Raw genomic sequence first — 16,158 nt, 5'->3', positions numbered from 1 at the left:
ACAGATGCAAATGATGGAGCAACGAGCTGAACCGATATCCCACCATTTGCTTGGCTCTTAATGCTTCAGCAGCGACAGAGCTCAGCCACACGCATCCCCCTCTCCCTCCATGGACAGAGAGAGGAAATTGAGCTTTTCATCTTCTTCCGTGCCTCAATTTGTTTCCCAGCTGAGGATGAATCTTCACACGAAGTTGCAGCACTGCCTGAAAGGAAGGGGACATTTCTCTTCCCCTGTGAAAACGCTCTGCTGTGCCCAAGCTCACTTGGGTTTCAGGTTGTAAAGTCACAGCCAGCGACTGCTGCTTCTCCTGTGGTTTTGTTTAATTTAAAACCAACTTCAGATGGTTAAACATTTGTCATTTAAACGGTTTGCAGAAGGATTAGCTCTTACCTCACTATAGTTTCAGATGGGGTTATTTAAAAAAAAAAGAAGAGAGAAAAATACTCCTACTATGGCCCCACACTCATCTGATGTTGATCTGGTGCACCTGCAGGTCCCTGGCAAGTGGGAAGAGGTGAGGAGTGGTCTCACTCCTGCCCAGACATAGCCCCAGCTCCAGCCCCAGGTGACTACCATTTCCCTTGCAAAACCAACATAGGGCCTCTGTGGGGCTGCTGGGCACGCTGAATAAGTCAACAAACCAAACAGAAAACTAACCCCACCAAAGCAAAGCACAGCCTGGGGGTACCGTGTGCATGGGTTGTCACTGGCTCCCACCCAAGGGCCAGGAGAGGACACGTGGGGTTGGAGAGAGGGAAGCCACCCTTTGAGCTGCAGCCCACAGTTGCATCAGATTTGAGGGGGAATATGAAACCACTCCATCCTTCCACTGCAACCTTGAGGACCCACCGTTCCTTTGGGAAGTCAAGAGGATGCTGCATTTCAGAAGTGAGCTAACTTGTTCTTGCTGTTTTCCAGAGCATGCCCGAGCTTCCTAAGGAGACTGTTCAACACGAACATCTCAGCCCCCATGGGGCTGTTCTGCCCGAGTCTGCTCTCCTTTCTCAGTGGACTACATAAAGCAACGGATGATAGATTTTTCAACCTCCTTTGTTCACACTGTTGTGTGCTGCAGCTATCTCCTTGACGGATGCAGCAGTTCAGTGTGAGGCAAAAAGAGACTAAGATGTTATACACTAATTTAACATGGTTTTTTTCCAAACCCAAGCCCTGTGTTTGTGAAAAGCCAAGACAAAATACTGTTTTTCTACAGCTGCTATTCCCATGCAAAGTCAATCTGAAGCTAAATCTTACATTTCTGTCACAGAGGTTTATCTCCAGAGGCACCATTAATGTTGGTAAAAGTAGACTGGAAAGACGCCCAGCCAAGCCACAGTGCACATGTCCAGGGTGAGAAGATATCGGTTTCCTGGCTGTAATTTACTGCTGAGTCTCCACTTTTTTGCAAGGAAAAGAAATGTCTACAAGTACTGATTCTTCTGTCACCATTAGTGACACTTTATGGAGTGAAACAGTATCTTTTAAGCACCGATTTACAATTTTTTCATTAAAACTTCTGCATTGCAATACTCAACTTTTAAAAGCCCAGTGGTCATGGGGCATCTTTGAGCACCAAGGAGACCCTTGCCTTTGTGCAATAGCGGACACCTCAGAAGGGATCCTTGGAAGGCAGCAGTGAGAAAGGCACTTCACTGGGGATCAGAGAGGCATTCGGGAACGGGGTTGGGTTTAGGTGCTGACCCTGGGCCAGTGCTTCCCTCCAGCAAGGTCCTGGGTCTCAGAGCCTAAAACCAGCTCATTGCTCTGCTTGTAGGCAGCTGCGGGTCCTTGTCTCAAGTGTCTTCTCCCTCTGCCCGGTTTCAGCATCCACATCTTGCAGAAACAGAAGTCTTTGTCAGCGAGAGCAGCAATGCAGTCAGTAACTTAAAAGCCTTGGAAGCCTTTCCAAGTGCTGGAGAACTTTTATGATCAGCTGCTGCCAACATTCGGTCACAGAGACAGGCCCCCACCTCAGATCTTGGCTGCAGATCTGTGTCCTCGACCAGCCACAGACTACGGGCTTAGAGCAGAAATACCAAAGAAAATCCTAGGGTGTACATTAAGCACAGAAAATCAGAGTAAATGTTCACAACACTGCCTTTTAACCCTCGTCTGACACGTGAACTCAATCCAAAATGGAGAACTTGGACGTGGCCTGCAGGGGACCGAGGAGTAACTTGGCCCACACATGGTACACAGGAGCAGAATTTTGCCAGGAATGTTGAAATCCGCTTCTCAAAGTCAGCAGGTGTTTTGGGGTGAAAGAAACCCAAAAAGGGCTCTGAAGGGTATCACAGCTGAGGGCTGCAGCTGAAAAGGGAGGAGGCACATCTCCAGTGAGTCACCTCCTTTTGGAAGAGGGATGCTTGTTTGCAAGGCGTCTTTATTTCAAGCAAAGCTAGTCACTCCTGGGTCATGCCAAAGCAACACTACATGGCTGACCAGACGGAGAAAAATGTTCACGCAGCCTTTCCCAAGCAGGGTGGGTGGCAAGCGCCGTGCCAGGGCATGACGGTGTCTGTCTGCAGCCCCAGTCCCTTTCGGAGAGCCCTTCCTCCTCTCTGAATCCTAAAACCCAAAAGTGGATGGGAAAGAGGTGGAAAAGGGCCTGGAGTTCAAACTGGAGAGGCTCAGCTCCCCGGGAGGGATGTGGTCACCCCCGGCACCCCCCTGCAGTGAGTCAGGGGCCTGGAGGACACCCAAACTGCACCACCCCGGCTCTCGCAGCTGCCGAGGCCAATCCCTCCGGCCACAGGAGAGCCTGCCAGCCCCAATTCCTGTTAGCGAGAGTAATTCATCGGGGGGGTGCGAGGGGGGAGCATGGGAGGCAGGAGAGGAGAATATGGATGGGGAGGGAGAGAGTAGAAAGAGGACATCTCCCAGGAAAGCCAGAAAAGCACCTACACATACTATGTAAATAAATACTACTTTTCTGTCCCTAATTTTGACACGTGAAAATAGACCCTTTTGCTGTGCCTGCTGATGGATGCAGGGGGGATCTCAACGCCTGCAAGGGGTGTCCCCAGGGGGGACAGATGCTCCTCATAGACCCCCTTCACGTCAGGATGGAGGCAAGGAGAAAGCTGCAGACGTCCACCCACTGCCCCTTCCCACAACCCCTGCAGACCCAACAGCCAAAAAACCCCAGATATTGGGCAACTTTAACACCCCCAAGGAAAAGGCAGGATTCCTCCCCATGCGCACCTCGAAACTCTCTATTTCCTTTCACTGAAGCCCTCAAGGTTGCAAGCTTACCCAAAAAACATAAACGGGAGGGACTGTTTCTGTATGGTTTATAAAGAGAGAATACCTGTGTTCATACAGGAGGAGAAACCATCCACTCAAGCTTACTTGCCCAGGAAAAGGACCCCTGTGAAGCCTGTTATTTCAAACCACCATCATTTCCCTAAAATTGCTAGGGACTTGGGTTGGTTTAGCTTGCAGATGGGGACCGCCAGGAGAGACTTTCACATGGAGTCAGGCGTAGGAGCTCGGGGTCTTTTGAACATCACTACACAACAGCCAGTAACTTCAAGCACGACGCTGGCACTAAGTCACATCAGCTGCTTGCCCGGCTCGCTGAGGTTTCCAGTACGGAGTCAGCAGCTTTCTCAGCTCTGGTTAAAGCAAGTAGTAAGCTAAATAGGAAAAAATGGTCTGAAGCCAAGCCTTTAAGAGCTGAAATGACTGTGGTTTACACATAATCCACCGCTAAAGCAGGTCTTGATTTTCATTGAGCTGGCTTTCTGGTGCACATTCCTGCATCGGCTGCTTCAAATTGCATCAGGCAGGAGCGTCACACTACGACTTGTTCTCAGCTTGGACTGTGGCTTGGTTTCTGAAGGAGCGATCCAACAAGCCAGGTAGCTTCAATCTTGCCGTGCAGCAACAGCCTTGTGTCAATATTTGGGTGTTGTTTGGGCAAGCTTCTGTTAAAAGCAGTTTATTTTTCCCAAAGCTTTGGCCAGGAACTAAATATGCTAGAAGGGGCACGACACACAAGGCCTATCCATCGGCTTCTTTCCTCTGGATGAGTGACAGTATTATTAACACTATAATCCATCTATCCAGCATGTCTGAACGTGGTTCAGGATCCATTTCTGCCAGCCCTCCTTTGATGGTACCAAATGAGGGTACCCAAGGCATGAGGCTTTTAGTGGGTTTTCATTCTACCAGTCCTACCATTTCCTGAACCTCCCTTTACCTACTGCTAGATGGAGGAGGAATGGTTTACTTCAGCTGGTAGAGTTTGGGGTCAAACTTCCTTTAAACCAAGAAGTTAATCCCCAAAAGGGACGGACACTGTACCCAACAACTTCAGCAAAACTTAGAAGCCATTAGTGATGCTTGTCTGAATCTTCAGGGAGCTTGACACAGCAGCAGATAGCTGTAGGGTCCCAAAACAAAGGCACCTTTGCTCCCTTTGGGGATAACCAAGCATCCTGGGGTCTTTTCTTCACACAGCCCAAGAGAGGATGGGATCGCCCGGGTGGCAGAGGCAAGGTCCCATGGGGACTGCAAACACAAGCAGCAGAGAAACACTGACCCGATGAATATATACTTTTTTTTTCCTACTTCTCCTCTGGTTTCATGAAGTTAGATGAAGGCATCAAACCAGGCTCTGCATATAAGCTAGCAAATCACTCACCACGTGAACTGGGGCCGTCTGGAGATTTTACATCTTTTTTCCATTAGGAACAAGAGACTGTTGTAATTCTGGCACTGAGATGAGCTGAGGGCATCAATTTCCATGCAAATCCCTATGATATCAGCCTGATTATGGGGAAAATAAAAGTTCAACAACACAGCAGTTGGAGAAAAGCCAAAGAATAAGCAAAATGAGAGGCCGAGCCCTTGTTTGAGCAAAGCTGAAAGAGGTTGTTTTTCCTGCCTTCTCCCTTTAGCATGCTCAGTTTGCAACCACACTTCGCTACCATATAGGAGTGTTCCTTCTTGATAAAAAGTCTACATTTGCAAGGCTGGCAGGTCTGTCATCTTGCCATTTGGCTCTCACAAAAGCCAGGGAAAATTAATATTTATCTTGAAAGTATTTATTACCAGAGGCAAAAGATACAATGGAACTGGATTGGCTTTGGGAAATGGTCTGTAAACTGTAGAGGAAACCATCTGAAATGATATCAGTGATTTAACAGACAGATATTGCAAATGCATTTTCACACACTGATGTAGAGCAGGAATTACACTTTTGGGAGCCCTGTTTCCAGTCTGTTAGCATGGTACTGCATGCAAAGACATACCGACTCGTGTAGCTCTGGCTCTGGAAGCTCTTCACCGAACTCTGTTTTATGGCAGAAGCTGAGAAAGCAAACCATCACAGCCCAGCGCCCTCAAAATCCCACCTGCCATTTCCCTGCTTCTGCAGCTTCACCTCCACTACTGAGCTCTCACTTTCAGGATCACCACTGTCATATTTCAGGCCAAGCTTTTATATGTATATACATATATACGCATGCCAAACCCCGTGGCTTTCCTTGAGGAACTGGATCGATTCAGAGTCTGTTCCCCATTTTGGATATCGTCATCACCACACCAACTGCTCACCCCTGGGTGGAAAGAGAGAAGAAGCCTGAGAAATAAGAGCTGCCTGAAAATTTTTCGTCAAAAGCTAGATGCGTCGTTACGGTGAAGCGGTTTGAAATGGAGGCACTCTGAAAGTGAAAATTCCTGCATTAAAAAATAGCTCAAGGAAGGTTTCCAAAAATGTTTGAGTGTTTTTATTCTCCCTCCCCTCCATTTCATGAGGTGCTAATGATGGCATGTCACAAGATAGCACAGAAGCTCAACTGTCCTATTGTATTTTGAGTATCAGCCAATACTCAGCACCAATTTAAAACACCTTTTTTTAATGTCAGGCTTTCCTTACAGGGGAGCCAAGAGACATTTCAAAACAAAGATGTTATTCAAAATGCATAGGAAGTCTGCCTCTTTGGCTTGGTAATGTAAAATTTATTTTTAGTCAAAAAGAAGTCAGGTTTTGGAAAGGTCACTGAGAAAGCACAATTGGCAGATGCTGAGGTTAGCTGAATGACTCCTTCTTGTTTAGCCACCCAGCCATAAGGACTAGGGAAGAGTGGCAGATGGCCCGGCCATCACTGGGAGAAAAGCTTGTTTTAGTCTTAAACACAAGCCCATAGACTCCAGATGTGAGCCATTGTGGATGCGTCATTTGAAAGAAATACTAAAACGGATCTGACATTTTAAATATTTAAATATTTTCCAGTCAAAATTGCCCACTATTTTGGTGCATGTTCCCTTCCCCTCCATCCCCATCCCTGATAGGGATAAACAAAGCAGCCCATACACCCAGGGCCCATCCTCTGAAGTTCAGCCATTTAATCACAAAGAAAAGAAAAACACCAACAACAGACAGCAAATTCCAATAACTTGGTGGCAATGCTCTTAATTGTAGACATCTGTGTGGGAGAAAATCCTCCCAAAGATGCAGATTGAGCTGCAGATACTGCCGGATAATTTTTTTTCCTAAGGGGTAAGGAAAACAAAAAGCCCAATAAGGGTAAAATCTGGCTGTCGTTAGGTGCACATTTAAGGTGACTGTGTCTCACAATAGGAGAATTTAATGATCTGGGGAGAAAAGTAGGGTTTTTCCCTGCCACACAGTTCTTTTGGGTATTTTTTTTTGTGAATTTGTGTACCATGGGAGTTTACAAAATCAGTTCCTACACCCCCCACACGCTCGCACTCGGCTCAGGATCATCACAATCCTATTCCCACTCCAAACCATGGGCAATGCTTTGACGTTCATCTTCAGGCTGGAGGGATGGCAGCATTTTAGCATGAGCATTTCACAAAGATATCCACTCTGAGATCTGTGGGGAAATGTGATTTTATGGTGCTCTAGCAAGGCATTTCACCCGAGGGCGAAGCAGGACTGAAATGTGCTGCTAAACGCAGATGCTGAACAGAGATGATTTAGAATCATAGAATCATTAAGGTTGGAAAAGACCTCTAAGATCATCGAATCCAACCGTCAACCCAACACCACCATGACCACTAAACCATGTCCCTAAGCACCTCATCTACACGTCTTTTAAATACTTCCAGGGATGGTGACTCAACCACTTCCCTGGGCAGCCTGGTCCAATGTTTGACAACCCTTTCGGTGAAGAAATTTTTCCTCATGTCCAATCTAAACCTCCCCTGGCACAACTTGAGGCCATTTCCTCTTGTCCTATCGCTTGTTACTTGGGAGAAGAGACCGACACCCACCTCGCTACAACCTCCTTTCAGGGAGTTGTAGAGAGCGATGAGGTCTCCCCTCAGCCTCCTTTTCTCCAGGCTAAACAACCCCAGTTCCCTCAGCCGCTCTTCATAACACTTGCTCTCCAGACCCCTCACCAGCTTTGTTGCCCTTCTCTGGACACGCTCCAGCACCTCAATGTCTTTCTTGTAGTGAGGGGCCCAAAACTGAACACAGTATTCGAGGTGCGGCCTCACCAGTGCCGAGTACAGGGGCACGATCACTTCCCTACTCCTGCTGGCCACACTATTTCTGATGCAGGCCAGGATGCCATTGGCCTTCTTGGCCGCCTGGGCACACTGCTGGCTCATGTTCGGCTGGCTGTCAACCAGCACCCCCAGGTCCTTTTCTGACAGGCAATTTGACACTTCACCCCAGAAAACAGAGAGAAGGTAGTGTTATTGCTGCCAACAATGAGGTTTTCCAGAATTGGCTCTTTTTTGAAGAATTTACCTATTCTAGTAAGATGAGGCCAACTGCACTCCTGTGGAAGTGAAATATCTGAGGGCATTGGGATATTTAAACAGAATTTTCTGGTCTCATCCTCTTCTAGCAACGCTGGTGACCAGCTGAAGCTGAAGATGGTCTTTGCTGGAGCTGAAGGAATGCCTCCTCAGCAGCCAGCTTGCAGGTCAGCTTTGGGACACAACTGAAAAAGAACAACGTGTGCCAGCATTTCTCAAAGACCCACAATTAACATTTATCAAGAGCTGGAAAGACTCCTCAAGTCAAAGAAGCCACCCAGGCATCTGCCTGTATGGGACTGTGGGGACTCTGGCCTTGTGGACATGGCAACAGTGAAAAACCTCCGTGGCAGAACGGCTTGAAGACCTCAGAGCCCCCCAGCGCAGCGCAGCACGTGTCTGCTACCCACACCAAGCACCACACGGCGAGGAAGGATCCAAGAGCATCCTTGGGAGAGTTTGCCAGCACCAGCAGAGCCCTCAGACTGCAGCTACCGGGAGGACCAGGAGATACAGAAAAGCTACAGCAAAAGGTGAGTTTGAAAGCGTCTGTGATTGATGTTTAAACTGACACACAGCAGGCCAAAATGGTACCGAAAATGACACCAGCACTGAAAGCAATAAAATGTAAAGAGATAGAATTCAGGGTACGTATGGATCAGCTTATACCCGTCAGCGTACATTCAAAATAAACATATGGGAGAATATTCAGCCGGCACATGAGAGGATTTGGTGAGTATTAAACAAAATGGAGACAGTACTTTGACCTGTGAAAACCAACAAAAGTGTGACCAATGGCTCCAAGCAGCTCTGTGAAAAGCCAAAAACACTAGACTAACGCGAGGCAAAAATGGTACTTCTCTGAGGTGCAACAAACACGTTTTACATGCGAGGTTAAACTCAGCAAGCAGCGCAAGGAGGTGGCTGAGAGGATGGGACCATTCCACCACACCCCTCACCGAACTCATCACAAGGACTCTTTGCAATCAGTTTTGCTCTCATTAATTCTGATGCAGGTACTTGGGAAATTCGAAAAGCTGCCAAGAAGTTGTGCGTGCTTCCCACATGGACGTGCTGCTTCAGAAAGCAGGTGAACTTCCAGGAGAGACACTGGAAACCGGAGACGACTTGTCAGCTCATCCGCTGGACAATCCTGGGCAACCATGCCATGGACCAGCCTTTGGATGAAGTGACCATGGTCACTTCATAGAGGAGTCAGAGTCATAGAAGAGTCACATAGGAGTCATAGAGAAATCATAGAGTCATAGAGGAGTCACTCATAGAGAAGGCATAGAGGAGTCAGCGTAACTACACTCACGTTATGAAGCCAGGGTTATGCGTCACCAAAATAATATTTTTCAGGCCAGCTACCAAATTCTGCTACCCAGAAACCTAAAAGCTGGTTTTGGTGAAGCTGATGGGATTCTCAACATCAATCACAGGTAAATCACCAGAAAATACAATGTAATTTACACATAGACTTAAAAATGTTAACACGTTGGAGTGGCCGACAGATGTATCTTTTCGTAGCACAGATTCTGTGACAGCAAAACCTTACATTTTTATCAAGTGCATTAAATGAAGCATGCACAACGGGACATGCCAAGATTTCCTCCCCCTAACACAAGAGCCAAGTGTAAAATGAAACCTTTTCTCATCAGCATGAAAGAACATGAATTAAAAATCCTGCAGTTAAAACATCCTGCAAAACAGAAAACTACATGAGCCAGGAGAGAAAGTGTGAAATCAGATCTCAGAAAACCCTTACACAGCCCCTTTCTTATTTTATTGCTTTTCAGTGCTCGATGCTGCTCTAGTGCAGGCAAGGCGCGTGCAAGGCTGCAGCTCAGCCAGACGTGCCGGCGGGGGGCAGGAGCAGGGCCACCCCACAGCCCCATTCGGCCACCGAGAAGGGATGTGACGAGGGAGCTGCCATCCCTTGTTACACAGCGAGGCACCAACGCTGCTGGGGAAGGCCAGAGTCCAGGAAACAAGAGTCTGAAGACTTGTTACGTATGCACAATATTTACTCCTACACTTTTCCTATGGCTCTACAACTCAGGGGGATGGGGCCAGCTAGCATACAGGAGATTTGCAATCCTGGAGAGATGAGCAGGGTCTCATTAGCTCAGCTCTGGCTCTGCCTTCTTTCTACCTCTGAGGCGACAGGAAAGGGGCTTATGTCTCTCGCACTTTCCCACAGTGTGAACATTGAGACACAGAAAGGGGGTGAGGGAGGAAAAGGAGTCTGCAACCTCCGACTTGTCTCTCTCTCTCCTTTCCTCCTGCCTTTCCACGGATGTACCAGCTGCTGGGTGGGTTGCGATGCTCATCTTTTGGCCAGATTTGAGAAGGGGGCACTGGAGGAAGGGATTTTGCTAGGTACAAAAGAAAGCAGAGGGAAGAGAAGAGCTCATGGGAAGCATTTCACGTTAAGAGGTACCTTGCATAATTGGTGAAGGTGTGAAGAACTACATGGTCCCTGGTGAAACGCATTACTGAAAACACCAAGCAAGGATACTAATGCTTTTTCGACAAGTTTCTGGAAAGCACTGAACTCCGTAACTTCCTCCTTGCAATCAACGGGGCTGGAGCTGCCCGGTAGCAAGCTCAGAAAAAACCACCAAGTTTCTTCTCTTAATTTTGTTCAACACGGGCTCAGGAATGCCAGAGACACTTGCTAGGGCAAGGCATTTCCTATGAGATTATTTAAAGCTGCATAAGTGCTGCGAGCAAGAGGCCCTAATCCTAAACTCAGCGTTAATGCAGGCTTCAGACCACTGACACCACTGGTTTCCTTTGGCCAAGCCATTGGGCGAGTGCCAAACTTTCACCATCTCCCTCTAAGTTAGGGCTGCTGCATGCCGGAGAAATCTGCCTTGTGCTTTAAAGTGGTATTTATTAGAGCATGCCAAAGAGCTTTGAGACAGCGATGTGTAGCTGCTAATGTGTAATAAACTACTGTTGTATTAGCAGCACATTGTACCAGCTGTCAACAAAATAAACTATCTGGGATGCTATTTGGAGACTGAGAGCTGAGCTGTTGTGTTTGGCCTCTAAGAAAAACATGCATTTTGTTTCACATCATAAACTCTATACATAAACAAACACAAAGCTGCTGCTCATAAATCAGTTTTCCAAGAGCATAAAGCTATTAAACTATACACAGCCTTAAGAACTAGTCTATGAAGACAGATTGCCAAGATCAGAGTTTAACGCTGTGCGAGAGCCCACTGAAGTCACAGCTCGAAAGTGCGAAATATTTGTGGGTATAAGCTCTTAGCGCAACCCTGCTGCCAACACTCACGCGGGAACAGCGACAAGCCCCATCCACCATCATGAATCGCTCTACTTCTCAGAGAGAGTGAGAAAAAACAGGGGACAACACGATCAGTCACTCAAGTTTAACCTAGATATTAAGCTAAAGGTCTCCCGAGATGTTTTAAATAGTGTCCAGAAACTCCTAATTGCTTTGCGTGAGAAAGCTGACCCCCCTCACAATCCGTAAGACTTTCTGGAGCACTGATGGAGCCATCAGCCCAACTACGTACTGACACAGAGTTAAATCCCAGCCCGCCTGCAAATTCTGCCAGGGACTTCAGTGGCATCCATTTGGTCCTCAGCCATTAAGCCACTCATTATGGATAATTAACCTAGAAATTATCTGCAGTTGAGATACCTAATGGCATTGCCCTAGAATACTTTTAAAAAAAGAAAAAACAACAAACCAAAGCCTCCAGACAACCTGCTACACCAGCATGGCTGGCCTGGCTTTGAGCACGAGGTGGGGAGGCAAGGCGCGTTAGCTGGGCTGCTGACTCAGAGCACCGGCGCGGAGCAGTGCAAGAGGAGAGCATGCTCGCAGGGTGCCTAAAGCCAAAAAGCAAATGACTGGAGGTCGGCGCCGTGATACCCAAGCACCAACCTGGGGTTCCCCTTTGTTACCCTGCCCGGCATGGCGGGGGGGACAGATGCCCCAAGTCACAGGGCTGAAGCAAGCTGTTGTGCTTGCACAATGTGATGCAAAGCCCCCAAAACAGGTCACCCTGGCCAGCTGGGTAGTTTTGCCTCTGCTCTTCCAGCCCCACAAACTGTTATACTCTAAGGCCAGTCATAGGCAGGTTTACTTCGACACGCAAACTTTTCTTTAGGCAGTTGATTAAGAAGCCTAAGTGAAAAGTCTGCTTGTCCACAGTCTTGCAATACTTGCTGTAGCAAAGGAACATCATCAGGGGATTATTCAGCCTCCCTCTCCTTGTAATGGCTATTGAAGGAGCCAAGGGCAACATCCTAACTTCGGTGTTTTATCTAAGAGCCTAAGTCAGGCTGGATTGGTCCTGACTTGATATGACACACTAGCAAGATTTTTTTTTTTTTGAAATGTGAAGACTGCATATATACCAAAATACCGTGATTTGTTTTTTGAGACAAGGGCATCATTCTTAATTATAAATACTGATCTGAAATACATTATAAACAGAACCGAAGGATAGTGGTCAGTATTACAGCCATACGCTATGGAGAAGGCAACACTCGCTTCCAGCTTGAAGCCTATTTAAGCATCCTCAAGCCTCCCAGAGAAGCCAGTGAGCTCTGCATGCCCGGGAAGAATGGAGGTGCAGGCCTCTAGTCTGTAGTTTTTAAGAGCTGAACTGATAAATATTTTAGTTTCCAAAACATAGACATGAAAGAGCAAAAGCAACCAAAGCATTAGCATCCTTTTGTACTGACTGGCCTGCTTTAATCCCACAAGCCAATCTACAGCATTTAACTGATAGCTTCAAATCTGTAAGAAAGAAAAGGACCTTGAAAAGATCTGGTTTACAACTCTAAGCCGATGAGATATAGCAGCCAGGATCATCTTACTTTATTGTGAAGTTATTTAGACAGCTAGAGCTGTTAGCCAGGCTGCAATGAAGTCAGTAATGTAGAAAGTAACATAGAAAACCGGAGTTTTCCCCGTTGAGAATATGGAGTTCGTGCTGTTAGTATGCAGAGCTGGATTTAGTTCAAGAGCTGCTGCCGTCATATTGGCTTTATGATACTCGCTTTGCTTCCAAACATCACAACTTTGGAAGTTTCTCTCCAGCAGTCTAGCAGATGTCATGTCTAGCACATTCAGGCACCTTCAGATAAATGAAATCTCACGTAAGATGGGCTCCAGTGTGGTGCAAATACCTCTCGGATGGTCAACCGGGTCCATCCGAGCTGAACACCACCCGAGATGAACTCCGAGTTCCTCTACAGAGACCCATGCTGGGTGGACCTTTCCCACCAGTGAATTCTTTTCACTTCACGCAGGGTGTGAAGCAGCTGGACAATGATCTAAAAGCAACAATTAATGATACAAACTAAAAAAAAAAAATCTGTGTTTGCAGGCACAAATGTTTCCCAGCAGGCAGAAGCGCTCTGTGTGGGTTTTCTCTTTGCAAGCGTCCACTACTGAAACCAAGGCTTAAATGAATCTGTGAAGCTGTGAACATGGTTTCTCGTCCCCTCTCTGACCCTTCGCATTAGGCAACCCTGCTGAAAATCAGTTCCACGCCCAGCGTGTACTGCAAAGCAAATACCGGTAACGAAGGAGCGGGGGAGGCACTGGGACAACAGGCTGTAGGAGCTGGCAGGGGCTGAGCCCTTCCCTATAAGCAAGCTCCGTCACTGCCAACGCAACTGTTTTCCTCCCTCCCATAAACTCACCTGGCTGTCAGTGCATCAATAGCGGCTACAGACACACATGCAGTCAGGAAAAAGAAAAAAATCCCTCCTTTGGCTCTTCTCTCTATTAAGGGCTCAGAAAAATGAGCACGTTACCAAGCTTAATGAGTTACCACGTATCAGCTGAGCCTGGGTGACGGCACCCAGGGCACACACAGTCAACAGCAAACCCAAGATAAGACACATTAGCTCAAGCCTCAGTGATGGAGGTTTAAAGTAATCCATTTAACCTTGAATTTACAATAGGTAAAGAGCATACGTGCAAATAATTGTTGCACCTCACCTTACACACGTTAAGCTGCAGCAATACACCTGCTTAGTCTAAGCTCCTCGTTTCCATTTCTGGATGAGTGGTGTTGACACGACAGGGCCGAGACTCTCTTCTGAATCCAAACTCAGCATCACAGCACAAGAGGGAGGTCAAAACAAGGATTAAAAAGTCAGGCTGGTCCATAAGGACAGCGCTGCCTCCAGCAATACTCACTGGGGATAGAGTATTGCAGGAACTTTTCTCAGTAATGCATTTTTCAGTGCCGTATGTAATTAGAGGATGAACTTAAGTCATAAGCATACGCCAGTGAAATGACATCTACATTAGTGTCTTCCTTCCGACACAGCAAGATGTTCAAAAATGAGCATAATAAACTGGAGGGAATTTAGCTCAACAGCTCCGCACAAGACACTCCCAGATTTTGCAGCCGATGATCTCCAGAACTGCTGTATAAGCAAGCAGAAGTCTCCACCTGTTCATGCATAAATAAGATTAAAAAAGCCAAACAGATGGTGACCTAATCCCCAACTTCATCCCCAACTGATGTTACACAAAGTGAGGAACACGCCTTGCTTTAAGCCTTTGCTTATACCGGAAAAATCTTCAAAATTGGGTGTCTGTAAGGACAAAGTATTGCCATTCCAAAGTAGTACTGTACTAATTTGGTGATATCACTCTATAAAGGGAGACATCCAACTTTAAATACTGATTATAGGGCCAGAGTGTTTGATGGGATCGAGCGACAACTAAACGTGCAGAGGGGAAGTGGAAAACTCACACCAATGCCTCAAACAATCCGACCTGAGGAACGGAGGAACAAACAGCCATCCATCTCCCCCATACCCCGCGATCGCTTGAGGTGGCCTCCTCTGAAACTCGTGGCTTATTTAACACGCGCTTAGTTGGGGTATTCTGCCTTTGGGACGGTAACGTCCACCATTCACCACCACTCCATCGTTCACCCTAGCAAAGAGCATTAAAACGCAGAAAGCCAGCCAAAACTGCTGCTGCTATTCAAGTACCTTTAAAAACATGCCTTATGCCAAAGATGTTTCTTAAAAGAAAAGCGTGAGCTTGTTTCATCTCTCCTGGTTCCCCTTCCCTCAGCTTCTACTGAAAGGCACAGTGCCTCTCCCTCCCCACGTAACAGCAAGTCCTACACCAGCCAAGGGAACCCCCCTCCCTGGCTTCGCCCAGCAACACATCCCTTTGCATCCGGGACCGGGGAGAAGGGCCAGGCTCCCCTCTCAGTTTCACAGAGGCAGCCAAAAGGAGGATTTGCTCGCGTGTGTTTATCATGTAGTAGCAGTGAATTTCCAAGCCTACCTTGCTGCTCAAAATGGGTTGCCTGCTGTGCAGGAGCCTCTGAGAATGACCCAGAGCATGCAGAAGCACATCACTGTCTCGAACTTGAACCATCCCACCTTCCTTCAGACTTTACAGTTCACCTACAGCAACAGGAAACTTCGCCCTCCTGAGCCAGTTCACTCCATTTCTGTTCTAAGGGACAATTTACCACCTAAATCTACGGTAGGAAACGCTGAAGGGAGTTCTTCCTCTTCAGAAAAATAATCCACCATCTTACATTGCCCTTCTGCCTGAAAGAAGGAAAAAAACCCACCCAACCACCTCAAGGTTGTTTCAGACTGATTAAAACATACCCAGTTCAGAATTTCATTCTTACCAATGAATAAAACTGGAAAAATCATATGGTGTTTAACAAGATCCAAATGTTTTGGTCAATTTTTAGAAAATCCAAAGCAGGAAGATGGAGTTGCATCATCCTCCCGGTGTTCCCATTAGCAAATACACAGTAGACTTTCCCCTAGCTGCAGAACACAGGTCCAAATCCATCCTTTAAGGTCCCTAAGCAACTGGCTGGTAGCTGTGCCACAGCCACACTCAAAGATGGTAACAGACCAAGGGGGCACAATACCTGAACCACTCATGCAACTGCTCGCTAGCCTGCTTTGGTCAAAATAAGACCTGGACTTCAAACCAGCCCAGCTCACTCAGTCTGAACAGATCAGAGAGCAATGGCATGAGAAGCTCAGACAGCAGAGCCAAGTGTAATGCCTGCAGCAGCTGTAATGACATCTCCAGTGCCTAATGCATATGGGAAGAATCAGGTTCCTTGTGAAAATACAGGTTCACCTTCCACTCTTTCAGCGTAAGACTGATGGCCAGGAAGTCTTTTCAGAGTGGTAGACTGTTTTGGACCCAAGGGTCTGGTACCAGAAACATCCAGACACTTAAGTATTTTCTTGGTCCTACAGGACCTCCATACCTTTAAACCCATGGGCCTAAGTGTCTGACCTCCCAATCAGTACTTCTTGTAGAATGCTATGGAATTTTACAGCTAGCTTTTACATAGGGTTTGAAATAGGTGTTATTGTTCAAATCTGTACTAAGTCAGTATTATTTCA

The sequence above is a fragment of the Aptenodytes patagonicus genome, chromosome 1 (genome assembly GCF_965638725.1).
Source record: "Aptenodytes patagonicus chromosome 1, bAptPat1.pri.cur, whole genome shotgun sequence".
Taxonomy (NCBI): domain Eukaryota; kingdom Metazoa; phylum Chordata; class Aves; order Sphenisciformes; family Spheniscidae; genus Aptenodytes; species Aptenodytes patagonicus.
The sequence above is the reverse complement of the archived record's forward strand: the minus strand, read 5'-3'. Positions refer to the sequence as shown.